Source organism: Pteropus medius, unplaced genomic scaffold, assembly GCF_902729225.1.
Source record: "Pteropus medius unplaced genomic scaffold, Ma_sr-lr_union100, whole genome shotgun sequence".
Taxonomy (NCBI): domain Eukaryota; kingdom Metazoa; phylum Chordata; class Mammalia; order Chiroptera; family Pteropodidae; genus Pteropus; species Pteropus medius.
The window spans coordinates 15,941,537-15,956,268 of record NW_024349800.1 but is presented as its reverse complement, the minus strand read 5'-3'; the positions used below and the strand labels follow the sequence as shown (position 1 = coordinate 15,956,268).

At 37.0% G+C, this 14,732-nt stretch overlaps 1 long non-coding RNA gene across 3 annotated transcripts in view; it reads left to right on the top strand.

The window, feature by feature from the left end:
* Positions 1-14,732, top strand: part of LOC120621516 (uncharacterized) — a 138,535-nt gene that overhangs the window by 106,527 nt on the left and 17,276 nt on the right. For 2 of the 3 annotated variants that reach the window (XR_005658182.1, XR_005658181.1), the window contains exons 4-5: positions 6,724-6,910; positions 8,839-8,910. This is a non-coding gene — a long non-coding RNA (uncharacterized LOC120621516). Of the gene's footprint in view, positions 1-6,723; positions 14,101-14,732 lie in introns of those variants that run through there. The other variant, XR_005658180.1, reaches the window with a different exon arrangement.

Below are 14,732 nucleotides of genomic sequence, written 5' to 3'. Positions count from 1 at the left end.
AAAAGTGAGGTAATGTTACCAAGAATGCAGACCTGTCCCAGAGGAGCTTAACTGGGAAACAAATGGATAGGGACGTGGGGGGCAATAACTAGAGAGAGTTACAGTGTCGTGCTCTCTCTCTCTCTCTCTCTCTCCCCTATCTATCTAATGCATGAGAGTTCAGTAAACTTATTATTCGAATGGAAGAAACAAGAAAAGAAAAGCACTAGAAATATAAAGGAGGCAAGTTTATTTATTTTTATGAGGTTTAAATAAATGATATACTATACTAAAATAAAGTCTAGGTATTTCTAATTATAAAAATTAAAATCACAAAATAGTAGAAAATAATATGGATAATGATGTTTATAATCTTTCGATTGAAAGGTAAAATAGACAGAATAATGACCCCTCAAAGATGTCCATGTCCTACTTCTTGAAGCCTGTTGATATGTGTTAAAAAACAAAATTCAACCCAGTAAATTATGAAAAGCCAATTGACTTTATTAAATGATTTATGAATTGAGCAGCATCTCATCCAGCAACTGGAAGGGCACACTGAGAGACTGTACAAAATGGAGGCTTTTATAGGGACGAAGGGTGGGGCAAGGGACCTATTAACAAAAGAAAAGGAAAGATTGATGCCTTTCTCTTTAAAATAATTCACCATCTTTTTTTTTTTTTTTTAATCATAGAGTAGATTTGGCCATGCTCCCCCTTCTTCCCTTCCTACAGTAGCAGAGGGATTGGAAAAAGGGCCCCAAGTGCAGTGGCTGGGGACACTGGGCTTGGTGGGAAGGCTGGGACTGGTGAACCACAGACATCTTCAGGGCTTTCCATTTTATATAGGTTGCCCACTCTGATTTGAAATGGAAGAGGCTGGAAACGTTCCAACTACCAATCACCAGATCAGAAAGTAATTAAACTGGCGTTTGGTGCATCAAGTGTTTCGCTAGCACAAGCTAGGATGACGCCATTTCTCATCTGTGGGTTTTCTCCCTTCACAGCAGCCACACTTACTACAGCTCCAAAGCGATTCTGCTAAAGGACTGATCGATTGGAAACATGTTAAGGGATGCTGAAACGGAGATTGATTATTTTCTCCTGGGATTCTGGGGTGGGCGCAAAAAGCATGTGACACCTGCCAGTGGGAAACGGTCCACATATGAGGAGGAGCAGCAAGGGTCAGGAGTCAGGATCTCCAAGGGATGGGAGGATGTGTGCGTGCAAAAAGTGTGTGTGTGTGAGAAAGAGAGAGAGAGAGAGAGAGAGAGAGAGAGAGAGCACGAGAATTTTATGTTGCAAGACTTAAAGATGAGCCCAGGAATTTAGATGACCACTAGAAGCTGGAAAAGGCAAGGAAATGGATTCTCCCTTGGTGCCTCCAGAGGAATATGACCCTGCTGAAGCCTTGATTATAAGACTTCTGACCTCCAGAACTGCAAGCTAATGATTTGTGTTGTCTTAAACCGCAAGTTTGTGGTAATTTGTTATAGCAATATAGAAAGCTTATACAAAAAAACACATGAGATGGCAACCAGAAAACAAAGAGAAAATAGATGTCAGTTCCAAATTATAAACCTGCTGAAAAACAATTGAAAACCAAGATAGTTTATACAAATGACAATCTATGTGAAGACATGAAGGTTTAACAACAATAGTAATAAAGCATTCTATGATCAGTATAAAAAGAGTAATTCACTGGAAAGTGAGCAAAGAGTGATTATTGGTAATGTCAGAAGAAATAAAAGAAATAAAATAGAGTGTGTTACTAAAAACTTCAAATTAGAGCATTGAATTAAACTTTTCCCACCTGGACACATAGCAGTGATTTATCAGACACCCAGGGGTGGCCAGAGTGTAAAGAACAGGAATTGTCATGAACTCTAGGTGAGGTCATAATTTGGTAAAAGCTTTCTGGAAAGCACTGCCAAACAGTTATTACCTAAATGATAACTGTATATACTCTTTGACTTAGCAATTCTATTTCTAGGATTTCATTCCTTAGAAATGCTAACCCAGGTGAAAAAAGATACGTATAAAAGTGTTCATAATAGCATTGTTTGTATAGAAAAAAAATGAAAATGACCTAAAATGGATATATTTAGGAGATTGAAAGACATTTGTTATATTCAAGTTTTTTTGTATGTCCATACCTGTAGAGAATTTTTATCAGTTTATTTGAGCCAAGCTGATAATTGCTGTGAAGAAAAATCTCAACAGATTGAAAAAATGCTCCAGAGAATGGCAGTTTTGCAGCTTATTTTACACATTAGAATCAAAGCAGGAGACATAAGAAAGATTACATGGAATCTATTGGTGGTAGATTAAGGGGGTGGAAGAAAGCAACGCGAGGAAATATCTGAGATTGGATAAAAAAACAAAATGAAGAAACACATAGCTCTTTTACATTGGTGGGTCCAGGACAGTTAATAATTAACATTTATGGTACATAGAGATGGTATGTGGGAAACAAGATAACAATGAGGGATTCTGGATGTCATGTTTTCGTGTAGTTGTGCCATGAGTCCGGAAAAGGAGATTATGCTGACATTTCAAAGTTATGTTATCTTAGATGCAAAAAGACAATAGGCTCACTTAAGGTAAAGACTGACCTTTGCCAGGGAGGCTACAGGTCTAGGATGTGACTACCCACCGTGACCTGCTTTTAGCTAGGAATTTTTATTTTCTGATCATCCTATGTGATTACTTTCGATCTCTGAGTTTGTAGGGCCCTCCATGCAGACCTCCCCTGAGCTTGTCAGGTATGTGGCCTCTTTTTTGTCCACAAGATAATGGACTACAGTGTTGCCTTTAAAAAAATGGGGTAGATAAGAGCAAATATTTATAATATATTGATAAGTGATGAAAACTAGTTGCAGAGAAATTTTGATTCTGTTATAAAAATATGTATATATGTCTCATGTGCATTTGTATATTTATATAATACATAGTTGTATATTTGTGAGTTATATACACATATAATTTTTATCAGTATATGAATAGGAAAATTTTTACAAGCAAACTTAATAGAGAAAAGAATGTGGTTTCAGGAAACTTTTACTCTTTGCTTTTTTTATTTCTCTACCATTTGAATTTTTTTACAACACATGTTTTATTCAGAATAAAAAACATAAAACTGAAAATTTATTTATATTAGATGTTTAATGAATCTCAAGTGATTCATAATTGAGCTTAGTGGAGCACATTATTCTCTTGGTAAAATATTACCAATTTGATTACATGTGGAGGAAAGAATCTAGAAAATCATTATTTTTGCAAAGTAGACAACAAATAAATACTTGCTGATTGAACAAATAAGTAGAAATAAATCAAGATGCTTTGGTAGCTAAGAAAGGAAGGGCTCTATAAATGTCCCATAGGAACCAACAATCATTTCTTCGATGCTTCCTGAGGAAAGAAGTGTTCGAATATTTCTTTCCTTCTTGTGATTCCTGAAGCTATCCTCAGTGTCCTGACATCGATTAGGAATCTTCATATAATATAAGCTATAAACATAACCTATTAGGGAACTCCTGCACAATGTTTCATATTGATTAAGAGTAAATTATTTCAGGAAGAAATTCCAGAAGAAGGTATCTCTGGAGTCTAATATCTGAATTATATGAATCAAGCGGCAGCAACTAAATCAAGTAAGATTTTGAAAGGAATTTAAAGACCTCTCATTTTAAATGTGATTATGCTTAATTGCGTAGCACTACTTAAAAAAAATATTTTTATATATATAAAACAGTTAAAAAAATTTTAAAAATATAACTAAAAAATATATTTTGGCCATTAGCTAGTGCTTTATAATGGTGAGTGAGATTGAGTATTCATATAACCAAATTCAGATGAACAAATGAAACCCAGTGATTGAAGTGTGGTTTATATTTGAGAAGAGTGTAAGAAGATTAGGCCTTGCATTTAAAATTTTAGAACTGTTGTCTGTTCACATGCTCACCCCCACAAACTTTTTTTGGCCACAGTTGGACAAGGCATAGACACCTGGTCCATTCAGTGTCTCTGTCCAGGCCGACTGGAAATGAATTCAGAAAGGCCAGTCCTTCTCTAAGTGTCAGTAAAACTGTAACATATAAAGTCAAGAGCAGTGGCAGGTTCATATTTCTCTGTGTGGATGGTGAGTAGAGAAAGCCTATTGGGAGGGAAGGAGGAAGGGGATTGGAGAAGGAGGAGGGAAGGAAAAGTAGGAGGGGAGGTGTGGGAGAAGTCAGGTGTGTCAAAAGAAGCAGACACAAGAGATAGTAGGAGAGCACTTCCTGGATTCTGGAAGGATCCACAGTTCCAGTTCCTTCCTAGGCCCAGATGATATTTGTATAACCATTTCTGCCTTTTTCCTCAAGCTACTTTGGTATGATTTCTACTAACCAAAGTGAAAGAATCCTAATTAGCTTTAGGGAGGAAATAGAAGGGCCTTTTGTTCAGTTTTTTTGTTTTTTGTTTTTTTTTTCCCAGATAAAGCCTGGAAATCAAACTCTGTCTAGATTGCCAGAGCCTGCCTGCACCTGCCAGGGACTGTGTCTCATTTCTGGACTCTGGAGCTGGGTGTGTGTACGTGTGTGTGTGTGTGTGTGAGCCACGCAGCCTCAGACCACCAGTTGCTCCATTCTAACACTCCGTTTCCCTCTAGAAGTGGGGAGCAGTTGGCTGCATTGGGGGTATCACATCATCACACAGGCTCTACCTTCTTTCACTCACATCCACAGAATATTGGAGCCGGAAGGGGCTTCAGAAATCATCCGGTGCAACTTCCTCATTTAATAGATAATGAAACAGAGATTTTAAGGGATGAAGAGGCTTATCCAACGGTACACAATAAATTAGTAGTAAAACCAGGAACAGAACTTTCCAGCATTAGAATTCTCCCTTTTACAGTCGGCTGAAAGTGAGCATCTGGGCTGGGCCCCAGCCAAGTGGGAAGAAAAAAACAGTGCTGTAGGGAAATGGTGATAAACTTTATAAAAAACCAGCAATTTGCGTCATCTCTCTTCTTCTTGGGAGGAGGCTTGGAGTTCTTATTGCCTCTTGCAGAGCATTCAGCTGTGCTCCCACAGCAAGAATAGCATTCAACTTTCCACAACCTTCATTTCCAGGGTCAGGATAGTAAATAAGAGGAAAGCTCTGAGCTTAATTGGAACTTTTTTTTCTTTTTTTGTAAAACATAATGGAAGGATCACTGAAATGTCAAAACATTTTCCAGTAATCTGGGAAACTTACCTTTGCCTAAAGCAATTACCACATTTTTCAGCATGACATTTTCATCGTCGGAAGGCTTGCAGGGAAGTAGAAGTCACACCAGGCCAGGTTATCAGGTTATCATCCTCCGCAACGGTGGAAATGGAGAATTCCCACAGAGGTTTCACAATATTTCATTTCTGTTTCTTTCAATGTTTTTTGGCTTTAAACTTGGTTTCCAAGCTATTTCATGAACCATACTTTTCCTATGTAGAAATCGCTGTCATTAAATCATCTCAGAGTCCAAATTTCAACAGATTACTTGGACAAAGTTATTAATTTTAAAGCAGTCCAATGAATATTTACTTAATTTAATAATCAAACTGACATCAAAGCCATATTCATGGAGATGTTTTAATGGATGGTCACATATACCTTATTCATTTTTTATTTTAATTAATGGTCACTGGCATGCACTTTTAATTAATCATTCCCTAGCTTGTGTATTGGAAGAGGACAGTGAATTTAATTGAACCCTACTATTTCAGGACTTAATTATTCAGTACTGTGCTATTTTGAGATTGGAAGTTTAGCTTGTCTGATAAATTTTTTCATGGTTAAAGTAGATTTATAGTACATACAAGGTGTCAGGGAAAGCAGTTAAAATGCTGACCTCATTCTCTCATTTCCTCATCAGAGAAACCCTATATGGTTGGCATTATTACCCGCTGTTACCCTCATTTTACAGGTGAGACAAGATGGACTCAGAGGTTAAGAAACAAGATATTGTAGCTACTGTTTTGCTGAGCTGGAAAGTGAACTCAAGTTGTTCTGACTCTACGGTCTGTGCTATTTTCTCTGCCAAGATATATTCAACAGTCATTCAACAGCAGTTTATTTATTCATTAATTAACTTCCTCATCAAACATTTATTGAGTCCCTGTAATACATGGACCAGACAGGCTCCAGCAATACCGAGATGGATAAGATCCAGACTCTACCTTGGGACTGGGTACTGGAGATGGTTATACATGGAAGCAGATGATCACTAAACAATGTGGCCACCTCTGTCACAGAGCTGTTTACTCAAAGCAACCGTGATAAGAAACACTTTATTTGCTAATAATGAGTCATACTTATTTCTCCACTAAAGTCATATTGTTAGCATTCTTTGAGTTGCTTTGTGTAATTCAAAATAGTAGAACTAACTTTATTTCTTTAATAGCTTTCAATATTTCAGATTATACTACTTATTCTCCAAGTAGCTCAGCATTAGTTAGACTTTACCTTATTTATTTTATTGATTTCTGAGCTAGGACTATTGTAAAAGATACAGTCAGCCAAGCTGACATTTCACTCAAGAAGTGACTTAAGTTCAGAGTATGAGTCAAGAGACTTTTTGTCTCTTCTAGGAAGCTAAAAATTCAAACCCTTGCTGCATCAGAGTTTTACCATGTGTTATTCCTGCAAACATTGTTCTTTGAAATCCCTTAAAATATAACTTTGAAAGTAAATATTTTCTTCAGGTATGGTTTTTGTTTTCCCCAGAAACATTTATTGAGCTCCTTCTGGATTTAGTTACTGCTGGAAGCATTGGTATATGCAAAGAAGGAACATTTATGTGAAGGAAATCTGTTTTCAGAATTGTCATTATAACAAGTCATTTCACCATCTATAAATTGGAGATAAGAGTTGCTCTGCATACTCAACAGTGTTGTAAATGGGATCAAATGAGGTAAGACATACTAAATGATTTTGGAAACTACCTGATAACTATTGTAGCTCTTGTAAAAGTAAACTTATGTGCTTAAAGTATATAGTTAATAAATGGCAAAGTATGGGGGTGTAGTTTAAGTGGACTAAAGAATTTTATTTTTGACAAATTCTAATTGTTTAGACATCTAGTGGTGTGAATGATTTCTTCCAACACATTTGTTTTATGGGTTCAGTTGTTGAACTTTCTCATAGCAGGACACATCTATTTTAATGAACTTTTATTTTATGTAATGCTTCTGATTCAATGCAACTAGAAACAAGTTTGATAATTGTATATTTGGTTCTTCTAGAACTCCAGTATATATCAAATAACAACAAAAACAACTAAAAGCTTTTGGCACAGTAAAATTAAAAATCTAAAAGCTTTTTAAAACTAGGAATTTAGCTCTTCACAAAGATAGACCTTTGGCTGTGAGAACAACACTGATCAACGGTGTTGTTTTAGTCCCAGATCTGTCATACTGTACTTAAATACTGTTACAATTTGTTAAAGAAAATGCATTAATTTAAATGATTAAATCTGAGCTTTGGCTGTTGTGACAGTTTCAAACGACCGTATAAAAGGAGACAGGCTTGTGTTCATAGCACCTATGTGTAGCAGGAATGGGCTGAAGGTGTGGGTAATTAATGATCTTGGAGAGAATGAAGGGCTGAGCAAAAATGGTTCAGGGTAGGCCTGCATCTCTGGATCTCTGGGTAGAGCTGGCCGGCGTTAGTGAAAGTTACTGCTGGAGCTGTGTATTACCTCTGGGAGCATGTCAATACCTCTTCCTAATTCTAGTTACTATTTCCATAGGCTTTAAAAGTAGAGTCAATTTTGTGCTGCCTGGAAGAAGAAAATAGAACACCCAATGGGCAATTGGTGTTATGAAATTATCGCATAGAATGCCTTTAAGAATGAGGGGGAAAGTAGAGGGGAGAGCAAACCTATTCTTCTATTTCCAGATAAATGGCAGAGTCTGGCAATAAAGTTTCATTGCTCATGAAGTTAGAATACTTTGATATAACAGTTCTAAGAGAGGCTTAAAGTGGCCCAGATAAATTCTTTAAACCACAGCCACCCTCCATAAGAATACATTAGGGACAGGTATTGATTGATAAAGGCAGGGAGTGGAATACTGGAAAAGCTGGTTTGAGGATTGGCTCTACTACTCAACCTGCAATGGTTAACTTTGCTTCTGAGCCTTTTTGTTGTTGAGATTTTCATTTTGCTATCATGTTGCTTTTAAAGTACAAAGATCTTTTTTTTTTCCTCACAATGTTCTTTGATTTATAGCCTTGTGTTTTTGTTTTGCGGATTAAGTATACAACCTTATTTCTCTGAGGGTTTCAATTATAGTTGATTCTAATTTTCTATCTGCTTACTGCAACATTTCTGTTTCTCCCGAGTTATTTCTTACATTTTGAATATCTTAACTTCTCTCTTTTATGTTGGAGCCTTTCCTCAAATGACTTATGATCCTTGGATTCCACTCATTTTTAAGAATGAGGTGATAAAAAGTTGGTCGATAACTAGGTATAAATGTCAAGGGCTTCTCAATGGGTGGCTTCTTTATCGAGGGACTTCCACAATAAAATACGTGTCTTTTCTCTCGGTCTGGTCAGTTTCTCTTCTGAAAGGTGCAAGGCTCTCTACTAGCATTCTGGAGGAAGCTAACAGATCTCACCACTTACATAATGCCCATATTTTTCAATATAACATGCCCGCCCTCTGCTCTGCCTATGTATTTAGCTCAGAATCTTTCTGGTTCATTCTTTTAAGAGCATAAGCCTCTGTCTTCTTTTGGGGTGAGAGAGACTTCTGAGGTTCTAAATGCAGTTTGTACAGATTTTCAATTTATCCTCTTGTTTTTATAACCCATCTGCGTTCCCACTCTCTTTTAATAGGGTGGCTGCAATTCTTGAAAATCAGGAGTTTTTCTATAGCTCACCTGGTGTCCCCTGCTGCTCGTTAGTAAGGTCAGTCTTTTCAGCTCTGTGTCATCAATTATGTCTTATTCACCAGATTTCTAGTTCCCAAATTTTGATTTGCTATTGTCTTTTCTCTTGTTCTCTTTCTCTTTGTGGGTTTATGTTCTTAAAAATACTATCTCTACGGTCATCTAGTGTGGTCTGGGGAGGGAAAGAGTAAGCACAATGTGTATGTGGTCTCAATGTTGTATTTTTAATGTTGCTTTAAAAACTCTTGTTGCAAAAGTAATGTATGTCACTGTAGACAATTTGTTAGTTAAATTATAAAGTGTAATACAAATAATCTAATCTGTGGGCCCAGATTAACATTTTGTTATTTCCTTGAAGTCATTTTTTTCTAGAATTATTTTGCATTTAGTTGAGATTATTTTTTGTTATAATTTTATATCATATTTCTTTTATTTATTACTCAATATTATAAGAATTTTCCATGTTATTAAAGAAATTTGTAAATATTATTTTTATAAGCTCCATTATGTTGATTTCAATATACAGTTTATTTAGCCATGTGTCTATTATTGGACATTTGGGATGTTCCACTTTTTATTTACTTAAAAAGCAAAACAATTTGGGGATGAAAATCTCTATGTAATGACTTTTCTCTATTTTGAAATATTTTCAAAGACTAAATTCTAGCAAGCAAAATTGTTGAGTCAAAAAGTATGAACATGATTATGGCTATTAATATATTAAGACAAGCATTACATATTTTTAGTATTGTTAGAAATTAAATCGGTGAGTAGTTACTGAGCTATTTCCAACTATCTGGTATTCTGTGTTCTTCAAGCATGTCATGAAGAATCCAAAGGGCAGCTCACAGTCATACCTGGTTCTGCCTCAATTCTTGTCCTTAGGACCAGGTCCACCTCTGATATTTGCAGGGCATTGGGTCAAAGAATGCATGGAAACTCAGCCTTTAGGCCTCCCACCTTCACATTCCGCGCCTGGCTCTGACCTGGAGTGCACGTGTATAGATGTTTCAGTCTGTTCCAGCAAGTGAATCCATACCTTATATAGCCTCATCTTGGTCATCTCTTAGAGCTAGGAGTGTCTACACTGGCCACGCATTCCATCTTTGGAAAGGAAGCCTTAGGAGATCCTTGGGCAGAGAATTTCAAGATTGCAGGTCTCTGGAATATGGTCTAGAATGGGAGATGTAAGGGCATGAGCCCTAGGTGGGCACTTCTCCTGATCTATGGACTCTTCCTTGTGGAGGAAAGGTACAGCGTCAGTAAAGCTAGAGCAGGTGCCTCCAAAGTGTAGGGTTCATAGCAGAGTCTAAGGCAGTGTTACTTACAGTCTACAGCTAACCTGTACTCCAGAAACAGTTCCAGTAGGGAACTGGCCCAATTGCAGGAGATGAAGGTGGAGTGGGGGATAATAGGGAGTGGAGAGGATGGTAGGAATGTGGAAAAGAAAAAAATATAAAAGGTAGTCTCCTGTCCATTTTTTTCCAAGGAAGCACAAATAGAGTCATCTAACTACCACTACATGCAGCTCTCCTGTATGTGAATGAAAAATAGATTTCACCAAATATACTACTGTAGTGTTATATAATGAGTAATGAGCACCCAAAGATATTAAGTCCCCATCTCTGTAGTTTGTAAATGGTAACTTATGTGGGTAAAGAGTCTTTGTAGATGTGTTAAGTTAAGGGTTTTGAGATACGGTGGTTACCCTGAATTATCCGTGTGGTTTCTAAATGCCATTACAAATATCCTTATAAGAGAGAGGCAAAGGGAGATAATACAGACAAACAGAGGAGAAAGCCATGTGGAGACAGAGCAGAGACAGATATGGCTACAAGGCAATGAATGCCGACAGCCACCAGAAGGTAAAGGTGCCAGGGAAAGGATTCTCTCCCAGAGCTTCCAGATAGAGCACGGTCCTGCTGACACTGATTTTGGACTTCTGTTTCCAGAATTGTGAGGAAATAAGTTTTTGTTGTTTTAAGGCACACAATTTGTGATAATCTGTTATAGCAGCCATGGGAAACTAACGCAAGCCCTATTAACTGAAAAGCATCATTATCATCTCCTGTCGATTCCTAATACATGGGCTTCAAGAAACAGCAAATGAAATTCTTAGATCATGCTTTGTTTGGCCAAGGATTTTTGCAGAATACCAGATGACATTTTCATAATCTAGCATAGCTGTCATTTAGAACAAAGACATGTCATAATCCCTGGGATTGTTGCATATTACCAGAGATTAAATCCTCATTTCTACTCCACTAAGCAATACAATATAGGGTAAATACTAAAATTTTGAAATTAGATCTTGACTCAACTCTTAGCTCTACCATTTACTAGCTGTGTGATCTTGGGCATATTATCTAACTTCTTACCTTGCTACATAGAGATAAACTTGTTCTGGTACCATCTTCAGAGACACTTTAGAGGAACCATGTATCCTTCATGAACTCTCTTGATCAAGTAAGTCTAAGGCCCATATATGTATTCCTTTAAAGCAGTCCAGGACCTCATAAACTCTGGGTATACAAAGAATGTAGTGTAAAGAATGTCTAAGTTTTTAAAATTTTGGATAATTTGGTTCAGATTAAAATATGAATAGTTTAACATAGAACTTTTTTAAACAAAAAGAATGATACTTTAATGGTAGAATTTATACATTATGGCTGTCTAATGAGAGTGATATTTAGTCAAAATAGCATTTTATGTGTAAATTTTAGGAACAATCAATTGATAAATGTGCACTTTCATATCAGTATTTCTTTCTGTCTCATTAAGCACAAAAAATGGGGGAGAAAGCAAAAGCAGTACAGTTATACAAAAAAAGAAAAAATAGGATTCATCCTCTTATGTTATAATTGCAGTCTAGAAAGTTTTACACTTTGAACAAGGCTTGTTTCCCTTTTTGTGAGAGAGAAATCAAGTGAAAACCATAAGGGATAAACAATCCCTGTCATAATTTTCCATGAACAGCAGCAGACTATCCCTAACTTATCAAGCTGGATTGAAGCCAACATTCACAGCTGCTCTTCTCAACTTTGCAGAAGCAGCTTGTCTGAGGAATTAGTCTTATTCTGTATTTCTTATGGGGAATGTGCTCCTTTTGACACAGTCTAGAATTAAAATTTTTATCACTAATTTTTTTTTTCAAATGCCTGCTTTTAAATTTAAACTTTTAAAAAGTATTTTCCCTCCTTTCGGAGGTTTTGTAGCTGGTGGGTTGGGATGTAGAATGATCTTAGTGATAATAGCTGTTTCTGCTGTAGGAATATCATGAGTGACGGATACTCTGACGTGTGGACCAGACGTGTTGTTGGTGGGAGATGTAACAGCCGATTTCTATTGTTTCTTTGTTGTTCTGTGACAGGGGGAGGATGATAAAGAGGTAGACTCCAAAATAGAAGACATTGAAAATTTAGAACTTAGTGATCAAGTGACTAGATAGTTCAAGAAGTGGAATATCTGATTAAAAAAACCAAGGACTTTCTGGCTGGTGCAGTAGGGCAGGAACAGGGTCAGTGGTGTTCTGTAAATGTGGAACACCTAGTTCCCTGGAAAAAGGAAGATCTTGATTTGTAGTATTTGCTGGTGTTTGTGAAATAAATGCTCTCAAGATGGCTGATTTTAAGCTACAGCATGATGTCATTTAGCTCACAAAGTTTCTGAAAATTCGACATTTGGCTCTGACAAGCTGGTGTAAGCCAAATTCAGCACATCGTTGGCAGGATAGCGAATGAAATGTGCTTTTTGTCTTTTTGTTTTTGTTTTGCATGATGGAATTCTCCACTGTAAATGGAAGTGTTTTAGATCTGAGATACAGTCTAACAGCACAGGGCCTTGGGGACATTTGGACATTGGAAAGTCAGGAAACTATGTGGAATCTCTGATCTGTCTCTGACTTCATACATGAATTGTTGCAGGTAGTAACATTTTGAGCAGTCTCGGTGAGTGTAAGGACACTGTGAGTTTTGTGGACCATGCGAAGAGCTCTGAAAACTGGCCAGGATGACATCATGAGTTACGTGCCTCTGTGGCCAGTGACAATATATATTATGTTCTGTCTTTGTAGAATGGTAACTGGCTTTTTTCTTTCTTTTGTACCACAAGGCATTCATGTACACTCTACTGTCATTAAGCATTTGCTCAGTGATAACATCAGACTGCCTTTATTAGCTGCTGTGGGGCTGTAGACCTACACAGGTTTCTGTATCTAAATATGCTTGCAGTATGGATTCCCCCTGCTTAACATGCTACTTTTGTTCTGAGAAAGGACATTTCTATGGCAGTCTGTCAACAAATGGTGAAGTGTGACTGCCAGCACACTGAAATTCTGAGGGATTCTCTAGAGGCAGAGGTAGATCTTAACACACCTTTAAGGGATACCAAGCTCCTTGGGGTAAAGCCTCCATGCCTTGAAGTTCCTGTCATCGACCACGTGTGTTCTCACACACAGTAATTGACTGTAGCTGAGATCTATTTTCTGGAGGAACAGGGAAGAGAAGAGGTTATTATAGTTAGTGTCCCCATGGATAGGATGCTCTACACTTCCACGCTGAGTGCAAACCAATGAAGAGCCTCATCGGAAAGCCCCAGGATGTTTGAATCATCCTCTGGACATGGGGTTGGCAAACCACAGCCTGCACGTCAAATTCAATCCCCTTCTCTATTTTTGTTAAATTTTATTGTAATGGGGTCATGCCCATTTATTTGCATATCGTCTATGTCTGCTTTTTATGCTACAAATTTTGACAGAGACCCTATAGCCTGCAACTCAACAACCTTTACTATCTTGCCCTTTACAGAACTATTTCAGGGTCTCTCCTGTTTTTCTCTCCACTACCCCACATCTTCACTTTCCTGATTTCTCCACTTTCATATTCCAACTAAATGATATGTGAAGGTGTTAGCTAACTCCATGATGATAATCAAATTGAAATATACATTGAACCAACACATTGTACATCTTAAACTTATACAATGTTATATGTCAATTATATTTCCATAAAAAAAATAAAAGGGACATGTAGGATGTGTTGAATAGCATATTGTGCCTATTTCTTTCTTGGGTTTTATCTTAGGTTTTAGTGCCTTTCCTCATGCTAATGAGAACAGAAGAATTAAAAAAATGATGTATGATGGTCAATATTAAGTATGAAAATCTTTCTTTCTGTTTTTAAATTCTCTTTTCAAAAGTATGAGAATTAGGGTAGAGGAAAACAAAAAGACATTTTTAAAAAACTATTAATTTCAGTTTTAGAAGAATTTATTTTTTTTCTTTGGAGAAAATTTTTATTAGCAATAGTCACCGGGTATGTTCTTGACAAGAAATATGGACATTGGCTACCTATTCCCACAATTTCTAAGGAAAAAAAATCTTCTCATAAGCTCAGCTAGAGGGCAAAAGTATCATTTTGGGATATTGGACATGCTCTAAACATTTGGATAAGGGTTGAGAAATTGACTAACGTGGCTGTATTAATTTTCTAGGATTGCTGTAATAAAGTACCATAATCTGAGTGGCTAAGGCAGCATAGATGTCTTCTTTTACAGTTCGGGAGGCGAGAAGTCCAAAATTAAGGTGCTGGCAGGAAACTTGTAAAGGAGGATACTTTTCCTGTTCTGGTAGCTGCAGGCATTCCTTGGCGTGTGAAAGCATAACTCCAGTCTCTGTCTCCATCTTCACATGGCAATATTCCCTCTGTCCCTGTATCCAGACTTCTCTCTTCTGATAAGAACACCAGTTGTAATGGATTAAGGGACTAACCTGTAATGTCACCTTGATGCGACTACATCTACAAAGACCCTATTTTTAAATAAGGTCACATTCACAGGTATCAG